The sequence below is a fragment of the Aquarana catesbeiana genome, linkage group LG07 (genome assembly GCF_042186555.1).
Source record: "Aquarana catesbeiana isolate 2022-GZ linkage group LG07, ASM4218655v1, whole genome shotgun sequence".
In the NCBI taxonomy this organism is placed as follows: Eukaryota; Metazoa; Chordata; class Amphibia; order Anura; family Ranidae; genus Aquarana; species Aquarana catesbeiana.
Genome location: NC_133330.1, coordinates 40,177,388 through 40,186,752, shown reverse-complemented (window position 1 = coordinate 40,186,752; position 9,365 = coordinate 40,177,388).

Here is a 9,365-nt window from a genome sequence, read left to right as displayed (position 1 = left end):
ATTCATGTAGCATTTAATTTCCTGGAATTCAACTGCCCTTAGCTCAACCATGCAGGCAGAAGGGTGTGCTTAACTTAGAAAGCCCTCCTCCCCTTCCTTCAGACTCCTGAGTAGGGCTGGGGAAAAAAAAAAAAAAAAAAATCGATTTGAATCTTGAATCGAGTTGAGGAGGTCAAATCGATTCAAAATTTCAGCAAATCTATTTTTTTTTTCACGAGGACCGGCGCTGACACCGCGCCGGTCCTGAGGAGCTGCGGGCAGGAGTTTTTAGGCGAGGCCGCGGCTTCGGCCTAGTCCGAGAGGCTGGATGCCGCGGACTAGGCCGAAGCCACTGGCTTTGCCTAAAAACTCCTGCTCGCAGCTCCTCAGGACCGGCGTGGTGTCAAAAAAAAGAAAAAAAAAAAAAAAACAAACACTCGATGCGAAGTGTGAATCGAGTTTTTCAAAAACAAAACAAAATCGCAGATTTTTTTTTTTTTTTTTTTTTTTTTTGAGAAAAATCGCCCAGCTCTTCTCCTGGGATATGACATATTTTGCCTAGGCCTGGAAACCAGGAAGTAACTGAAGAAATGTAAAAAGAAAGGTTAAACAAGCAAATATAATATACCTTCCTATCCATTTACTAATACTAGCACCGTAAGGATTACAAACAGTCGATGTTGATCGAGAGAGTGAAGTTCCGCTTTAATTGAACAAGCGGAAGTTGGAAGCGGATTGCCTACCATGCAGAGCTGCACCAGATTTTGCACGCTCCAGTTTTAGTAAATCAACCCAACTCCGTCCTATTGGAGATGAACATACTTTGCAAGCACTGCAGGTCACATGCAGCCTTTTGCATCCCAAGCATTTTAGTAGCTCTGCATAAATAGGGTATCTATGGTCAAAATGTAAAACCGTATACACATTCCAAAAACTGAACTTCAATTATTTATAGCCTACTCCAATTAATCTGAATGGATACATTACTCTTCCCACAAACGTACTTCAATTCTGCAACACACAGCGAGTAGGCACCGATGTCTCAATTCACAAAGCCTGCCTTCTGAAACAAAGGTGCTGGGGTGGGGGGGAAGGAGTTTCAGGAGGCGGGGTCAGTACAGAAATCACAGCTTGAAGGCAAGGAACCATGGATATATAGTCCTTAGAAATGGAGGAGAAGCTGCGAGGCATGCACAGAATCCAGGAAGTTGTGGAAAGAGATGGTCGGCAGTCAGGCAGAACTAACATGAAAGGACATTTTTCAAGTAAGACTATATTGGACTGTCAATTATAACTATTGTTTGTTTTGTTATTATTAGGGGTGCAACGGATCGTCATCGATCCGTGATCCGATCCGCGGAGGTTGATCCGTACGGGACACCTGCGATCCACGGAGCGCTCTGTGGGCTTGGCCATAGGAAAGGCCGCGGCTTCGGCCTAGCTCCGGAGTGGCAGCCATCTTGGTACACCCGGCGGCCGTTTAGCACGTGATCGCTCGGAGCGATCACTTGTAACAAACCGGCGTCATGTCATGACGCCGGTTCCTCTCTCCCCTTTGTGTACTGATCTGTACAGTGGAGGGGAGAGATCGGATGGCAGCAGTGCCAATACTCTGCAATGCTCTGCTGCAATACCCTGCCAATACTCTGCAATGCCCTGACAATACTCTGCAATGCTCTGCTGCAATGCCCTGACAATACTCTGCAATGCCCTGACAATACCCAGCAATACTCTGCCACACCCTGCCAATACCCTGCAATACTCTGCCAATAGGGAGATTGTGGATATTACAGTGGGGGAGATTTTTTTTTTTTTTTTGTTGATCCGAAAATGATCCGAACCGTGACTCCTAATCCGAGGAACGATCCGAACCGTGAGTTTTTTGATCCGTTGCACCCCTAGTTATTATAATGTTAATGTTATGACTTGAAAGTGTATGCTGTGGTTTTAGATTCCCTTTAAGCCCTGGTTCACACCGGTGCGATTTGACAGTTCATGAATCGCATGACAAGTCACACCCCATTGCTGGAAACAGAACTATTCAAATCCTTGTAACTCAAGTTGCAGCGACTTTGAAAGCGGTTTCTGCACTACTTTTTTGGGATTTCATTGCGACTTGCATCTGTTAAATGAAGTCACAATGAAATGGGAGGTGCAGAGAGCATATCCCTCTATAGTGTGCACTTGTCTCAATCCAGAGCACCAAGTGTCATTTCTGTCTGCTACAGTGCCTTAAAAAAGTATTCGTACTCCTTGAAATTTTCCACATGTTGCCAAAAAAATGTAATGTATTTTATGTGATAGACCAACACAAAGTGGCACATAATTATGAAGTGGAAGGAAAATGAACGTTTTTCAAATTTTTTTTACAATAAAATATGTGAAAAGTGTGGCGTGTATTTGTAATCAGCCCCCTTTAGTCCTCATGCACACGGACGTTTTTACAGCTGCTTTTTTGAGCTTTTTTTGCAGCTTAAAAAGGCCTGTCTATGTTAGTCTATGGCTTCATGCCCACCTAGGCGTTTTTGAGCTGCAAGTGGCATAGGCGTTTTTAAGCTGTAAAAAAAACCCAGGACCAGTGGGTTCTGAAAGACGTTTTTCAGCTGTAAAAACGCTCAAAAACATTCAAAAACGCTCAAAACGCTAACGCGGAAAAACGCTCAAAAACGCTATTGCAAAAACGCTGAAAAAAGCTGAAAAAAGTTAAAAAATTCACTGCAAAGATACTGGCGTTTTCATAACGTTTTTTTAACAGCCTGTGTGCATGAGGGCTAACCCATAACGAAAATCTGGTGGAACCAATTGCCTTCAGAAGTCACCTAATTAGTAAATAGAGTTCACCTGTGATCTCAGTATAAATACAGCTGTTCTGTGAAGCCCAAAGAGGTTTGTTGGAGAACCCTAGCTAACAAACAGCCTCATGAAGGCCAAGGAACACACCAGACAGGTCAGGGATAAAGTTGTGGAGAAGTTTAAAGCAGGGTTAGGTTATAAAAAAAAAAACATCCCAAGCTTTGAACATCTCACAGAGCACTGTTCAATCTATTATCCGAAAACGGAAAGAGTATGGCACAACTACAAACCTACCAAGACATGGCCGTCCACCTAAACTGACAGGCCGGGCAAGGAGAGCATTAATCAGAGAAGCAGCCAAGAGGCCCATGGTAACTCTGGAGGAGCTGCAGAGATCCACAGCTCAGGTGGGAGAATCTGTCCACAGGACAACTATTAGTCGTGCATTTCACAAGTCTGGTCTTTATGGAAGAGTGGTAAGAAGAAAGCCATTGTTGCAAGAGAGTCATAAGGCTTCATGTACACGGGACGTTTTTACAACCTCTCCTAAATTATTTAACTTGACAGATAGCAACTCACGTGTAAAACGTCTGTTTTGCCGTGTGAACGTTTAAAATTTTTTTTTTTATCATAGCCAAAAATAAAAAAAGCCTGTAAACGAAACGCGAGTTACCGCATAGAGCTGCACAATTAATCGTCAAGAATCGTTATCGCGATCTTGACTAAGGTGTTTCACAATTTTTTCTATGCAAAGAATTCTCTCTGCTCTTCTGAAGCCACAGCCCTCAAAAGAAAGGAAGAGAAAAACCAGACAGTCTGCCAAGTAACTAAACATTCTTTATCAGTTGAACTTAAGTATAAACATTGTAACAGTTTGTCAATGGAATAGACTTCCTGTGTAAGTGAAAAAAGTTTAACCGCTTAAACACAACCTTTTTCTGACATTTGTTGGTTTCAAGTTAAAATCATTTTTTTTTTTGCTAGAAAATTACTTAGAACCCCCAAACATACATATAATTTTTTAGTAGACACCCTAGAGCAGTGATGGCGAACCTTGGCACCCCAGATGTTTTGGAACTACATTTCCCATGATCATGCACTCTGCAGTGTAGTTGAGCATCATGGGAAATGTAGTTCCAAAACATCTGGGGTGCCAAGGTTCGCCATCGGTGCCCTAGAGAATAAAATGGTGGTTGTTGCAATATTTTATGTCACACTGTATTTGCGCAGCAGCCTTTCAAATGCAATTTTTTTGGAATTACTTTAATGAATTTAAAAAAAAAAAAAAAAATCTAACCAGTAAAGTTAGCCCATTTTTTTTTTTTGTATAATGTGAAAGATTTTACGTCACGAGAATCGTGATTCTAAGCAAAAAAATTGTGATTCTCATTTTGTCCAGAATCGTGCAGCTCTATTACCGCATTTAGAAGTGTTTGGCGGTTAAAATTAGGGTTGTCCCGATACCGATACTAGTATCGGTATCGGCACCGATACCGAGCATTTGCCCGAGTACTTGTACTTGTACTTGGGCAAATGCTCCCGATGCTTCCCCCGATACCCGGAAGACAGCTGTGATCGGCGCGTGGGGGAGTTACAAGATTCTCCCCCAGCGGCTTTCACCAGCTTTAGTGACACAGCGGTGATCGCTCACAGCTGACTGTCACTGCATCCTTCTCCGTGTCCCCTCCTTTCCTCTGTGCCTCTCCGCTGTCCCCCTCCGTTCTGCTCTCCTTATTCCTCAGTCCCCCTCCTCCTTCCTTTGTGTATGGATAGAGTCAGCTGACTCTGTCCATTCACAATAACTGAAACATTGTAATCTCCTGTGATTACGATGTGTCAGTTTATGAATGGAGAGGAGCCACTGTCTTCTCTCCATTCATTGTCAGTGCAGCTGAGGCTGCAGAGAAAGGGACTGGGGAATCTCTATCCTCGGTCTCTTTCTCTGTCTCAAGGGGGAGATATCAGAGGTCTGTTAAGACCCCTGATATCTCACCAAAGCCCCCCAAAAGGCTGATTAAAAAAAAAACAATAAAGAATAAAAAAAATATTATTGTAAAAAATAAAAGTTGTAAATAAAAAAAAAACAAAAAACACACACATACCCCGTTCACTCCCCCCCCCCCAAAAAAAGCAAGCACTGTTAAAAAAAAACCCAAAAAACACTGTCACGTGACATTTAAAAAAAAAGTATTGGTAATCGGTATCGGCGAGTACTTGAAAGGAAAGTATCGGTACTTGTACTCGGTCCTAAAAAAGTGGTATCGGGACAACCCTAGTTAAAATGCCTCTAAACTCAGCGTCTGAACTCTTTTTGCTTTCCAAAAAAGGCCTCTAAACTCAACTGCCTAAAAAAGGACATTCAACGAACCTGTATACATGTACACATAAGATAACATTGGATGAGTTCAGGGCAGCTGAAAAAAGCATCCAACTGCCTCTGAACATCCGTTTACCAGCAGCCGTGTACATGAGGCCAGTCCCGTTTACAGTTTGCAAGAAGCCCTGTAGGGGACACAGCAAACACGTGGAGGAAGGTGCTCTGGTTAGATGAGACCAAAATTTAACTTTTTGGCCTAAAAGTAAAATGCAACGTGTGGCGGAAAGCCAACACTGCACATCACTCTGAACACACCATCCCTATTGTGAAACATGGTGGTGGCAGCATTATGTTGTGGGGATGCTTTTCTTCCACAGGGACAGGGAAGCTGGTCAGAGCTGATGGGAAGATGGATGGAGCCAAATACAGGGCAATCTTAGAAGAAAACCTGTTAGAGTCTGCAAAAGACTTGAGACTGGGGTGGAGGTTCACCTTCCAGCAGGACAACAACCCTAAACATACAGCCAGAGCTACAATGGAATGGTTTATATCAAAGCATATTCATGTGTTAGAATGGCCCAGTCATAGTCCAGACCTAAATCTGATTGAGAATCTGTGGCAAGACTTGATATTTGCTGTTCAGACGCTCTCCATCCAATCTGACAGAGCTTGAGCTATTATGCAAAGAAGAATGGGCAAAAATGTCACTCTAGATGTGTAAAGCTGGTAGAGACATCCCCAAAAAGATTTGCAGCTGTAATTGCAGTGAAAGGCGGTTCTACAAAGTATTGACTCAGGGGGGCTGAATACAAATGTACCCCACACTTTTCACATATTTCTAAAAATAAAATTGAAAACCATTTATCATTTTCCTTCCACTTCACAATTATGTGCCACTGTGTTGGTCTCTCACATAAAATCCCAATAAAACACAGTTACGTTTTTGGTTGTAACATGACAAAATGTGGAAAATGTCAAGGGGTGTGAATACTTTTTCAAAGCACTGCATCAGCACGAGTCATGTCTGACAAGTTTTCTCGCTGAGCTCCGCAGAGTGCAACTTCAGCTCCCTGCCCCCTAATTTCTGAAAGCTTAGACAAGCTTTATAAAATTACGGACTTTAAAATGGCTGTAGAGAAGAGGAGACCCCAGATAAACAGGTACAACTTATGTAGGAGGATTTGTTTCATCTCTGTGTATCACCTGAGGCCAGTCACTTCACTGGGTATATGGAAAGGTTTACAATCACTTTAAAAGGCAAAGGAGAGAATATGTGCTTTAACCGCTTGCCGACCAGCCCCTGGCGTTATACGGTGGCAGGTCGGCTCTCCTGTGCAAATCGCCGTAGCTGTACGGCAACTCGCGCAGGCGCGATAGCGGGAACATGCCCGTGGGTCGGGCGGACTCTATGTCCGCAATCACGGTATACAGAGGCAGAATGGGGATCTGCCTTTGTAAACAAGGTGGATCCCCATTCTGACAGGAGACATGACAGATCTACCTTTCCTAGTGATTGGGAACAGCGATCTCTGTCATGACTCCTGCCAGCAAACCCCCCACCCCCTTCCCTGCCAGTGTCATCATTACATTGATTAGTGCTATAAAAATGCAATGATTAATGTTATAATGTCACTGGTCCCCAAATAGTGTCATTTGGGGTCAGATTTGTCTGCTGCAATCCCGCTAAAAATCGCAGATCGCCACCATTACCAGTAAAAAATATAAAAGTCCCAAAATCTATCCCATAGATGGTGGACACAATAAGTTTTGCGCGAACCAATCAACATATGCCTATTGGGTTTTGGTATTTTTAGATATGTATTTTTTTTTTTCAAAATTGTCGCTCTTTGTTTATAGCGCAAAAAATTGTCAAGTAATTGTCAGTTAAAGTGACAGTGCCTTATTGCTAAAAATGGCCTGGTCATTAAGGGGGTAAATCCTCCCGGGGCTGAAGTGGTTAAAGCCCAACTCTGGGAACTCTTTATGCTGCAGATATCACCTTTATTTTCCATCCCACTAATCACATCAGGACAAATTTATAGACAATGCAGGAAAGAAAGGTAATGGCATAGATCGTGGCAACTGGCAAAAGTATCTTGTTGGCTTCTATGGAGTCCCTATTTTAAGGAATCACTCTGACTTTCTCCTTTTAGATTTATGTTAGCAATATTCAGAGTCCCTATGGTGACCTTTCAGTTTTGATATCACTTCAAACACCTTACAGACCACACACAATATTCCACCAGTCTGATGACTCTGTATTGTCAGACCTGCCTAACCCACACCTTCTGACCTCTCCTAAATCATCAAGAACTCACTTTGCAGCTTCAACATCTCAGAGCTTTATATCTCTGGTTATGATGGTTACAGACCGGCAGCCATCTTCCCGACAATGACAAGCAGGGTACCATCTGCCTGTCCTCACATGACCAGTCAGGATTCTCCCCCGAATCCAGGAGCAGTACACATATGGCAATCGTAATCCTATTGTTTTATTCATGGAAGGCCAGTGCACAGGGATAGGGAATCTCAGAATTCCAGCTGTGATAGAACAAGTCCCAAGAGGCAATGCAAGACTGACAGTCACAGGCATGATGGGATTTGTAGTTTCTCCATAGCTGGGAGTGTGAGGTTGCCTATCCTGGCTCTAACAAATCTATAAATGGCCCAGTCAATGCAGGTGATCCCGGAAATCAGGAGACACATCACTTCCTTCTGTTATAATGCCAGCTCCAGCCTCCAGGTATACATTACATGACCGGAAAGCTCCACAACCTCCTCACCAATCACCAGCCAGCTCTGCAGACACACATTCCACATCTCCCCCTCATTCACATCACAATGGCCACTCTGAAGCCCAATTCTCTGCTGTTCTCACCAGGTATGGGGTCCACAGAGCCCTCCTCACATCCTCCGCACCCCACTCCTCATTCCTCCCCTCAGGTCCAATACACTCACCAACCAAACCATCAACCCGAATGTTGCCGCTCTGGCTGTCACATCTCCCTGCAACTTTTATAACCTCTATGCACCCTGTTCCTCTTCCTTGCTAGTCTCCCTGCAGCTCTTTGCTCCTTCAGTCCCTCCACATCTTCTCCATACACTGCGGCTTCCTCATAAGTCTCCCTGCAGCCCTTGTGTGGCCCCTTTAGCCTCCTCCACACCTGTAGCCTCACAGCCCCCTCCCAACCAGTCATCCCATGACCCCTGTAGCCTCCTCTTTACCAGACACTTCTCAGCCCCTTCAGTCTCCATGCTACCCCTTTAGTCTCCTACTCACCAGTCTCCCCACTTCCCCTCCAACCTCCCCCTCATCGTCAGACTCTCTGCTGCCCCTCCAGCCTCCTCCTTCCAAGTCTCAAAGATACCCCCCTAAAGTCTTCTAAACATTGCCAGTCTCCCTGCTGCCCCTCCAGCCTCCTCGTCACCAGACTCCCTACTGCCCCTCCAACATGCCAGTCTCCAAGATACCCATCCAGCCTCTTCTTTGCCAATCAACAAGCTGCCACTCCAGACTCCAAGCTACCCCTGAAGCCTTCTCATCAGACTCCCTAATGCCCCACCAGGCTCCCCTCAAGCCTCCTCTTTGCCGATCACAAAGCTGCTGCACTAGCCTCCAAGCTGCCCATAGAAAGCCTTCTCACTAGTCTCCCTGCAGCCCCTCCAGCCTTCATTTCAGTCTCCAAGCTGTCCCTCCAGCCATCTCCTCTTCGCCAGTCTCCCCTCTCTCCCCCAGTGCCCCTCCAGCCTCCTCACAAGTCTCCCCAGTGCCCCTCACCAGTCTCCCCCCCCCCCCCCCTCTCCCTAGTGCCCCTCCAGCCTCTTCCAGTACCCCTCACCAGTCACGCCCTCCCAGCCTCCTCACATGTCTCCCTAATGCCCCTCACCAGTCTCCCAGTGCCCATCCAGACTCATCACCAGTCTCCCCCATTACCCCTCCAGCCTCTTTACCAGCCTCCCCAGCCTCTTCAGCTGACTCCCCAGTGCCCCTTCAGACTCCTCACCAGTCTCTTCCCAGTGCTCCACCAGCTGCCTCCCCATCAGTCTACCCAATGCCCCACCAGCCTCCTCCTCGCCAGCCTCCCCTCAAGCCTCCTCACCACCCTCCTCACCAGTGCCCCTCCAGACTCACTCCTCACCACCCTCCTCCCCAGTGCCCCTCCAGACTCACTCCTCACCAGTGCCCCTCCAGACTCCTCACCAGCCTCCCAGTGCCCCTCCAGACTCCTCACCAGCCTCCTCACCAGTCTCCCCCCCCCCCTTCTCCCTAGTGCCC